The sequence below is a fragment of the Macadamia integrifolia genome, chromosome 12, assembly GCF_013358625.1.
Source record: "Macadamia integrifolia cultivar HAES 741 chromosome 12, SCU_Mint_v3, whole genome shotgun sequence".
NCBI lineage: Eukaryota > Viridiplantae > Streptophyta > Magnoliopsida > Proteales > Proteaceae > Macadamia > Macadamia integrifolia.
This window is the reverse complement of record NC_056568.1, coordinates 4,039,147-4,050,319: the sequence shown is the minus strand read 5'-3', so window position 1 is coordinate 4,050,319 and position 11,173 is coordinate 4,039,147. Positions and strand designations below refer to the sequence as shown.

The following is an 11,173-nucleotide window of genomic DNA, read 5'->3' as shown; positions in this document are numbered from 1 at the left end:
GCTTTTTTGGTCAAAATGAAGAGAGAGAGAGGTATGAGAGGTTGTACTTACCTCCTACAATGATTTTGGCAACAAGGCGGCAGCCGGCACCAAGGTAGGTCTCCAATACCCTCCTTCTTCCTCTTCTTCTTCCTTCCTCCCTTCTTTATCTCCTCTCCTACGTTGGGCACAAGGGAAATGAGGAAATGAATCCTCATTTCCCGACTTATAACTTAAGTGGACCTTAGGGTCTATTTGGGTTGGACCTATTTTGGACCAATCGGGTTAAAATGAATTTCGGGCATGAGGACCTGACCATTTAGGTCCGTAAAGTGCTCACGTCATAAGGAATGTGTGAAGGATGATTTGGGATCATCCAAAACCATTTAAGATGCAAGTGGCGGGACCCATGGGTATCAGAATCATGACAGCAGCTTGTTAACCCACCAAAAATAGGCACCGGATTCAAGCCTAAGCTGCTTCTAGTGGCTTGTTTTCGGTGGCCAAGACAGCTTGCTGTCTTGACAACTTGCTGTCCCATGGTTGACCTCGCATGGGTGGCTTCCCTTGAACATGCTCAAGGCCTTTCGACAATTATGATACGTGCTAGAAATCAAGTGTGGGGAGTCGAGTCACTTACCGTCTGGGATCGGAAGGTATGAATCCCCTCTAGTTAGATAGATATACAATGCACGAACATGTGGGGTCATCTATACCCCTTCAACAATGTGCAGCTGTGAGCCAAAACACTGTCGTACTTCCGATCTTTGATCCGAGGCCTGTCACAATAGTTTCAAATTAGGCCGGATTAGGGCACGTGTGTAACATGTGTAGCTGATCCAATTTAGTTCCGCTTCATGCTCTAAAATTTAAGAAACAGTTGTCGAAAATCGCCAGTTGGGTTGGTCTGATCCTGTCCTGCTCCTTACAAAAGAAAGGAAAATGCCAAAGAGAGGAACCATCCCTTCAACACTCTATTAAGCTCTGTATATTGAAAGATTCTCTGAAGCAACAGCCTTACATTATCACTTTCCTGCTCTTAGACTTTACATAGCGCCCAACTGTGGGTTTGTACGACTACAACATACTACCTTAGAAACTAAACTAATTACCTTCATAATCAATATGCCTTATCTATCTTTCTAATAAGCCCCTTTCTTTATATTATAGGTGAGGGTGTGCAGGAGAGCTCACGATTCTTCTTCCAGACCTACATGTTTGAATGATCGTAAGCTTTACCCAGTTGATCAGTTACGTGGGTCAATTGTCTTGTTCTCAAAGCATGAATGCTCCTTCATGTTGAGATTAGCAACATCCTTTAGATTCAACCTAAGTACCTTTCTACATGGGCATAGATAAATATTCAATATTGTTTATTTGCTAGCAGTTTGGAAATTTGGGGTCCACACGCTAAGAGAAAATCTCCAAGCATGGAAACCACTCAAATGGCAAGGGGATTGGATTAGTTCTGATAATACTAAAGATCTGATTCAATTATCACTAGTCCTATGATGACAAAATAAAATTATCACTAGTCACTAATCCTCAATGACTTATCAGTGATAAAAGCTCAATAATATTTCATGCACCGATGACATGACAAATACAAATCCAACGTTAATTACATCAACCAATAAATTCAAAATCTGTAACATGAATGTTAAACGAAAAGTGAATGGGTGTCAGATATTACCTCAGTATAGCTTTCCTCATAGCAGAATGGATTAGCAAGAAAAACATGAGCAAGTGGGTCATCTCTTCCCCTTTTACAATGAGTTGCCGCAAGCCAAAACCCGGTGGTACTTTCCACTTCCGGTCTAAGGCCTACTACAACAGTTCAAATTAGACTTGGTTAGGGTGCTGGTGTAACAAAAAGTGTTGATTCCATTTTTAAGATGCTATTACAAGAATGACATTTCCTCAACAGTGCCATAAGTGTAATTTCGGTGCCAAAGTGCCGTGAGAAGAGCATCATTTCTGCAACAATGCCAGAAAGTGCTGATTGCATTGCAAGATGATATAGTAAGAATGTCATTTCCACTATAGCACCATAAAGTGTCAATTTTAATACTGAGGCAAGAGCCTCGTTTCCATAACAACATTGGAAAGTATTGATCTCAGTGTCGATTTTCATGTCAAGATGTTAGTTTGATCAGAAGTTTCGAAAAATGTTACAAAGACGTCAATGTGATAAGAAGAGCTAAGGTACGTTATAAGAATGATATCCTTACAATATCCTAAGTGAGTTATCTCTCAGGTACGTATTCTCTTCTTCATTAGGATATAATTGTACTTTTTGATAATTTCATCATGCTTGCATTTTCGGCCAAGTCCGGGACATTTCATGTATAATCTAGTTCTAGTGGTATGATATACCAATACTAGTCAATTGGATATATCCTCATATTAATTTCTTGTTTTCATCGAATTTTACTATCATAGTTTAATCAATTGCCTTTTGCATTGCACCTCTGCTATTCCTAAGCAGGATATCAGCAGTACATGCTTTAGGGTGGAAAAATTTTGTTGTTCTTTTCTTTGCCCTTCGGTTGTTGCACAGTCTCGGCCAAAGAGGGCATTCTGTAGACACTAAACTATATACCATAAGCGAGGTGGTAGTCATTCTTGTTGTTTTATGGTTGTCCTTGTTGGCAACTTGGCCACGTGGCGGTGATGACGTGGCCAGTTTGGGTGACGTGGATGAAAATGATGACATGGCAGTGTCCAGTGTCACCGATGAGATAACAGAGTAGCTTGGTATGCATGGAGTGGTTTAATACATCATTAATAGGTGGTGCGGGTTTCTGGGTCAAAACTGGCAAAATTGGCCTATTTACGATCGAGGGCATTTTTGGAAGATCGGTTCTTCATAAAAAAGATATATTGTAATTTACCTAGTCCAGTGCATTTGATTTCGTCACATTCCGATACCGTATGAAGAAGTTACGACATTTGTGGCAGTCGAGGGCAGTTTCGGCATTGAAGATGAATTTTTTAAAGTGTTCTACATGTAACAATACGAAAAAATACAATATTTCCAACGGTTTTAATTTCATCACGTTCCGATTTTGTATGAGAAAGATACGTCATTGGAAAGGTGTAAGGGCATTTTGGTCTTTTTACATGGATGATTCAGATGATTGAGTCTTCTGAATCGTAGAGCATCCAGTTATGATTCCAACGCACTTTGTTTCATCTCGATCGGATATCGTATGAAAAAGTTATAAGTGTTTCCATAAAGTCAATTCGAAAATCCAAACCGAAAATCCATCAGTTGCTCTCGGTGTTGGGTGGATTTTTCGGAATTTATTTTTGAAATTCGAAGGGCTTTTGTATAATTTAAAGATTTTGAAGGTCTGAGTTGCAAGGGGTCTTTAAGCACTGAAATATATGGAGGCAGGAGCTTGATTGTAATAAAGAGGAGTAAAGGGAAGTGAAATGGATGGCCAAGATTCGACCACGTAGGCTTGATGCCCATCCAAAGGCTGCTGAGATTTTGCGCTGACATGGATGACATAGATGCTTGCGCGTAGAATTTGATTTGTTAGGTGCATAATTCTTGATGCACTGGCGCTACACCTTATCAAGGTATGTTGTGGTGTTTCACGCGTGTATAGAAGGTATAAAAAGATTCCGATCTTAATGATCTCATAAAATCTGATTAAAGCCATCATGGAGGATTCGGATCCAACGGTCAATAAGACTTTTCACTTTTGTGAGTGGGAGACAAGCTCCCTTAAAATCCGGAAAAGCAACCAATTATAGATCGACAACACTTCTGACGATGTCAGCGCCTACGTCATGATGACGTCATTGAGATTCAAATCTAACGGTTTGGATCTGTTGTCCGTTGGTTTAATCGGATGGCTTGGATTATAAGATCTTTTATATGAGATCTACGGTCAGATTTCGCCCCTGTTGCGCGCACCACCAGTGTAGCCTACGCCACCCCTACGAAGATTCCATTTCAGGCTATCTTATTGCTCCAACTTCAAAAGGTCATATCTCCCTCATTTTAAGTCGGATTTGGGTGAACCAAGTTGCAGCTTCTTCATTTTTTTCAAGCCCTACACCATGGAAGTAAGAAAAATGGGTTTTGAGTGAAAGAAGGCTACGATTTTGGTAGGAGAAGCTTCCCCCTCTTTGTTGGTCCTTGAATGAACATACATTCTTGATGATAAATGTTCTTAGGCCATTAAAGGAGGTAAAAGAGGTGGTTGAAGTGTGTTAATGGTACATTAACTCAAAGCCAAGGAAGAAGAGAAGAAAGCAAGGATGTGTTTGCTTTGAAGAGCAAGAAGCCAAGGAGAGAGAAGGTGTGAGCACCAAACTTGTCAGTACAAGTTTCCAGTCATCCCAAGCAATCGGTTGTGAGATTCTCTAACCTTTGATTTTACATTACATGTATGTATGTATGTATAGGGTTAGTTGTGGATGAATGTATACATGCTAGGTTAGTTGTGGATGAACTGTAAGCATGCTAGCTAATTGTGGATGCATATGCTAGGCAGAGCTTGACTGTAGGGCATTGATATAAGCCCAATTTAATTGTATTATTTATTGTGTGCTTAGTGGGTGCTAAGCACCGGGAGTGGGTGCTCCCGTGTAGTGGGTGCTACACATTGTATCGGCACTACGAGTGCCATCTCAGCTTCGGCTTGAGAAAATTGGGTGTGGGTACTCCCGACTGTGGGTGCAGTCAAAAGTAGTGTATTGAGTAGGTACGAAGCCTTTACAGGCACTACTCCGGGGATGTAGGCAAATTGCCGAACCTCGTAAAAACCCTGTGTTGTGGGTGCTTGTTGTTTGCATTTTATATTAAAGTGCGTGGAATGTGGAATGGGTGTGCATACTTGGAAGTGCCTATGAGAGGCTGAGTGTGCATAGGACTGTGTGCAAATAGGGATAGGTATATCAGGTTTTTCTTGGCCAGACATCAGACAGGTTTTTGGGGATCGGAATTGGACTCACTGATTCACCCCCCCTCTCAGTGACTGTCGGGTTACAACAATTCTTCCGATGTCGAAAGTAAAACCACCTCGAAAACGCTTTGTGCGTGGAGAGACAGTACACAATGATGAAAAGACAAAGAGTGGGCTTGACTTTAAGGTCCCTCAACCATACATAAAACCCTTACAAACTCATCCAAGAATTCAACACTAGTTGGGCAGGGACAAGCCTGTAGTGCCTCAACACTTGACAAACAAAGGGATGAAAGGGAAAACGAAGGCCATTATGAGTGCAGACTCATAAATACTGATCTCCCCTTCACGGGGATGATTTGCCCGTTCTAAGGCCTCTGGAACCCGAAGCTCCATAGAGGCCGGAATATAGTATCTCCTGCGGAACTTCTTTAAGTCCGCATGAGAAATCTTGGAGGGCACCTCACTCACAGAGAGGCCAATGGTGGGGTCTCAACCCCAAAGATAGAAAACTTCACTCGCATCTTCTTTGGAGCAGTAGGATTCTTAGTCAGAGTATGGAGTTCACCACTAACAACCCTAAAACTCATGATGCATCCTAAGAAGCAACTCTATGGATCTCTCAATAGAGGAAGATGACTCAGACATACTAGAGCCCATACACTAAGGATATACAGAAAGAAAAAGGCAAGGGTAAACTTATTAGTTGCTTGAAACTGATGAACCGAAGGCGGAGAATCCGGATTACTTCAAAGACGAGGAAGATTTTGTCAACAGTGGACTTCCTATAGCACTCCTATGGGAAGATGAACTAAACAAGTAAAGCGACCAATGCACCCTTATTTGTACTCTTCCACTATGCCACATTTGAAGGAACAGAATGATGTTTGGTTGATCGAAGTACTCTAGTTTGAAAAGCCAGAAGAAACACAAGTCTTTTTTCACACAAGGTGCTACTCGTTAGATAAAATGCAATCAATGACCTAGATGGTACAAATCTAGTCTATCTATGCCCTGATCGTCTACACCGATACCAATCTGACACATCCACCTGTGATTAGACCTCCATTAATGGCAAGTTGACAAAAGCAATCATGTCACCACCATCGAAGCCGTGAAAGCCGAAGTAAGAGAAGATCCTAGGAGAGCATCAAAACTCATACACCCAGTCCGGCGACCACGAAGGGTACTCCTCGAACTCTAGTACTGGGAGCACGAGGAATGGGAAGCATATGATATACCACGTAAGCACAAGTGCTTCCCTGAGCTCCCACACTAAGAGCTCAAGAAGTGGGGGGCATATGATATACCATATACCTACTAAGACATAAAATTAATGCCTGAAATACAAAAGGTACTCCCTAAGCTTTTTTACTAGAAGCTCGAGGAGTGGGGGGCATATGATATAGCATATATATACACACTGTTGATTGGTCAATGGTCAGGTAGTCATACTCAGGCCCGATTAGCATAAGCATAGATGTGGACCAACCTCCCCGACCATCCATGAAGGTTCCCGAGCACAGACCTACCCCCATGAAGGTCCCAACGTCTGTAATCAACCTAAACTAAGACTAGGGGAATTGACCAGGGTTAGGTGGTTACTTGACTCTTGGTTCTATTGCAGTCAAGTTAGCCATTGGGGATTCCTACTATAATCAGGTTAACTGTTAGGGGATCCTACCATGGTCAAGTTAGTGGTTGTGATGGCCAACCCTAGTTAAGTTAACCGTTATGATCTCAGCTAGCTCAACCACGATGGAAGAAGATCTCTCCATTAAGATAAGAACATGCGTCCATATGCTAGCACCTCTCGACCAATGAGGAAGACCTTTATTATCTATATAAGGAGGGCTAGGCTAAGAAAGAAGGTAAGACTCTGAATCGATTGAACCCTTTATGCAAGAATAAGTATATCTGAGTCTAGCTTTGCCATCGGAGCCTGGTCCCGGAGCTCTCTCCGGGCCAGTCTCTAACCCTTGTTTTGCAGGATGTTGGACACGCGGGATTGTGCAGCAATAGGGTGTTTTAATGCAAATATATCAGTCATCATTGATAACCCATTGAATCCAAAATTGAACAGAAAAAATAAAAATTCTTCTCACTAATGAGTACCATCCCCGAACTTGGGTCCCTAGGAGCTTTCCAGTCTGGATATGGTTTTGCAACCTACTAAATAAATAGCCAAGATTCACAAACTTGCAGATAACAAAAAGCACTACAAAAGATTCAGTCCACCTGTGAATCATCAACCACATCTGCAGGTCCCAGAATAGCCATCACCGTCCGAGAATTTGGTGCAATCTGTGTCCTCCCAGCATCAACTATAACATGAGTTGGTAACTTGAGTGATTTTTCCCTTTTCTGAAAAATTAGCAGCTCTTCCTCACTTTCAATTATCAAAACCACCTTAACTTTCCCACACATCTCCCACCTGTTTAGAGCTTTTGGTGCTTTGTGAAACAGCTTCTTGTAGAGACCCAAAGTTGCATGACTGCATTGGGCACCAATCTTTCATTTACCCATCTTCAAGTCGCTCCTCACAACCAATACCATCTTGAAGTCTTCAACAATATCGACAAGCTTTTCAATTCCTAGAGATTTAGCCATAGGAGTTGCAGCATAATCTGTAGCAAAGACAATTTATCGACCGTTGTAGCGAGTTGCAACTAGGTAACCCAAAGTAAGGCAGCATGCCCTGATAAATAAGGCAATAATCCATGACAGATCCATCAACGAAAGAAAATTCCTTATGTACCTATATAGGGCATATAGCGGTAATCATTGATCAGATCTCAAATAAGAGAATGAAAGTTGAGAACACACCTTCCCAGGGTTCCAATCCAATCGTCTTATCTTCTGATGATTTGAAAATAAGAGAGCTTGCTTTTAGCACTTGCTAGTGAGGTAGGGGCAAAGCTTCCTTGGCAGTGGAGAACTCAGTTTACCCATTGCTCAGTGGGATTAGAAGATGTATCATTCCTATTGTTTGTCTAGACTTTCCCCCTCTCCCACTGAACCCTTAATGTCACACCCCATTCTCACAGAACCGGACAAGTGACTGAGTTAACTCTTATTAATCCAAAACCTGCCAGGATCGTCTGATGCAGTAACCACAACATAACATACACTTATTTAAAGAAAATAAAATCTATATTTTAGCAAAAGTCTTGTATGTATATACCTGTAAATACCCCAATACTTTTGATACCCAAATTGTGTTACATAGTACATTTACATGTGGGCCCATAGGCGTGATATATACACAAGAAATACAATTTAAATATTCAAGCACAAAAGGGGTAATATAACAAAAGAATTAAAATGAATCCTAGGTCAGGTATCATTATTGTTGTCCCGCAACACAGCTCTCACAAGGGCACTCAGCACTATACCCAAGATCTTCAGGGACCCACCAGTCCTCAATTGGAAATTCTACAGTGGGTTCCCACTCTAGCTCCTCAGTTGGATAACCTACAAGATCATCTAAAAATGGTGTGCATGTGGGATGAGCTCACTAGCCCAATATGTGAAAAGAAGGACCAAACAAGCATTTGCAATACAAATGAACCTATATGCATGCAAGTCCATTTTTATTATTCTAAATCACCTAAGCAACACTTCTAAGTCATAGGTCATGTGCTACTCACATCCACAGTATGCGTATGCCCCGGTTACGAGTCGCAAACCCATCCCACGATACGCCTATAGGGCTGTTGGAGAATGCCAGCCGTGGGTACCGAAAAAGTAAATTACAGTTCCTCAGAGACATTAAAGTAAATTGTTGTTCCTTAGCGACGTTAAAGTAAATTGGGTCTTGTCCTACATTAAAGTAAAAGTAATACGACTGGCCCTCTGATTATATCACCAAAGTTACCGACATTCCTAGTGATAAATTGGGCATACTTCTAACCACCACCATTGTTACACAACTTCGGGCTTCCCCCTAGTGATATACCTAGCACCTAAACCCCTGCTGAGAAGGGTTGTACCATAAGGAGATGTCATTCCTAACCACATGCTTTTATATGAGATAGTACGACTGCATAGTGCCACTGGATCCCATTCTACAACCCACCAATGCATTCATTTCCAAGTTGACTATGACATCTAATCTAGCAATGCATCATATTCAATAATTGAAATCATCCATCTTATAATCCATAGTAAGAATTAAGCATTTAATAATTAAAGTTACAGCATAACAATTCATAAATGATTTTATAATGCACAAGACAATGCATGCAAATGGAATTCGTGGATGGCTAGTCTACACATAGTATAAAGTGATGACATGGCTAATCTACAACAATAATGGAATGATGCAAAACCACTCCAAAAATAAAAGTCAACATCCTCTCCCCACTTACTTTTTATGCACAATAGCTCACGCCCGGTACGAGCGAGATCCGATGAGAGAAGATGCAAGTTCTTAGTAGATCCTATCATAAAAAGGTTGAGTTTAGTATATCTCTACTTTAGGATCATAACCAACGAAGTACGATGATATCAACAGATTTAAAATCACTATAGGAGGTGGCCCAATAAATTTGGGCGAGTCCAATCCATCAGATTGGTAGGTCAATTGGTAGGCCAGGCACCTGTTGGTCATGCCCGTCGGTCTGCTCAGGGGCTCAATCCCAATCGGTGAGCCCCTACCGATGAGCAAGGTGCCCATCGGTTTAGCCTACCGATTGGGCCCAGGGGCTCTATCCAAATCGGTGGGTTCCCACCGACGAGTGAGGTGCCCGCCAGTCAGGCCAGAAGCCCAGTTATGACTGGGGGCCCCTGACTGGTGGGTCCGACACCTACCAGGGCTCCCATCGGTCTTTAGCGGGTTTCTGCTATTCACTTCCACTCTTCATCCTATCTTGGAGAAACTATGGGGGGTCGATTCGATGGTATTTTTCACACGTCTAAGGTCCCATATTATGATTTTAACCTTAATCGAGGGTCGATTCAACATTTTAAGAACGAATCTTATCTCTTTGTTCAAGAACACTTTCAAAACCCAAATTCATTCTTCAACTCAAGGAATTGTCAATTGCTCTTCAAATCTTGTGATTTCTTCCTCTAAGACCTTCAAAATCAACATGTAGGTCTTTCATTAAACCTTAGATTCATTTTCTCAAGTGGGATTAACAAGATCTAAAGGATTTCTACCTAAATCATAGGGTTTCACTTAGGGTTTCTTGAGGATTTAAGAAATATGGCCTTTACTCACCTCAAATCATAGATCTCAAGAAGAGGATCACTTTTTCGGTGTCAAAATGGAAAGATCTAACCTCGGTGATGCATCGGGAGCATTCCTTCTTCTTCTTCTTCCCTTTTCTTCCTTTCTTATCTCTCTTTTCTTTACTCTTCTCACCCACCTTGTAAAACATTAAATGAGGGGAAATGATGGTATTAATTGCTATTTATACTTAGATCAAAATATCTATTGACCAAATTGGTAGGTCACACTGGTGGGTCCGACCTACCTATGACTACCCACCAGTGGGCCAAAACTTAGCCAAATAATTAGGATTTTGATGGGACTCAGCTCTCCACATGTATTTCACTCCCTGTATATGATTTAAAATATGTACTCGGTATAAAATACGGCTACGTACCTTTATTATTTGTACATGGCCTTGTGATATGTGCAAGTGCATGGCTTGGGTACATAGACTTCACCAGGCATTGGATCATACTCGTCTGACCAACCCGAGTTTAGAGTTACCCTTGCCATCATGTTCCATAGGGTACCCATCTCAGCTCGTTGGGGTTCAGATCCTTCATGACCAAGCCAAACCTACTGGGTAAATAAACTGGGTTTAGAAAGTAGGGTATCACATTACATTTACCCCCCATTTTGAAAATTTCATCTCCAAAATTGTAGTACATGGTTGTTCGAACAGATGAGGATACTTGGCCTGGATGTCATCTTCTTTCTCCCAAGATGCTTCCTCTAATGAATGATTTTCCCACCGAACCTTCATAAAAGCAATGGAATGATTGCGAAGGGTCTTTATCTTTTGGTCTAGAATTTCAATAGGTTGTTCCTCGTAGGTCATATCAACTTCTAAATATTTCAGTTCCATAGGCAACACATGTGATGGATCATGGATGTACCGCTTTAGTATAGAAACATGGAACACATTGTGAACATTGCTGAGGGAAGGCGGAAGAGCTAACATATACACTATGGAGCCAACTCGTGCTAAGATTTCAAATGGGCCAATATATCTTGGAATTAGCTTACCCTTTTTGTGGAACCTATGCAACCCTTT

General features: G+C 41.4%; 1 pseudogene; it reads right to left on the bottom strand.

Annotated features, from left to right (window-relative positions):
• Positions 1-7,119: 7,119 nt before the first annotated feature.
• On the bottom strand, positions 7,120-7,634 carry LOC122057323 (annotated as a pseudogene).
• Between the last annotated feature and the right edge of the window lie 3,539 nt (positions 7,635-11,173).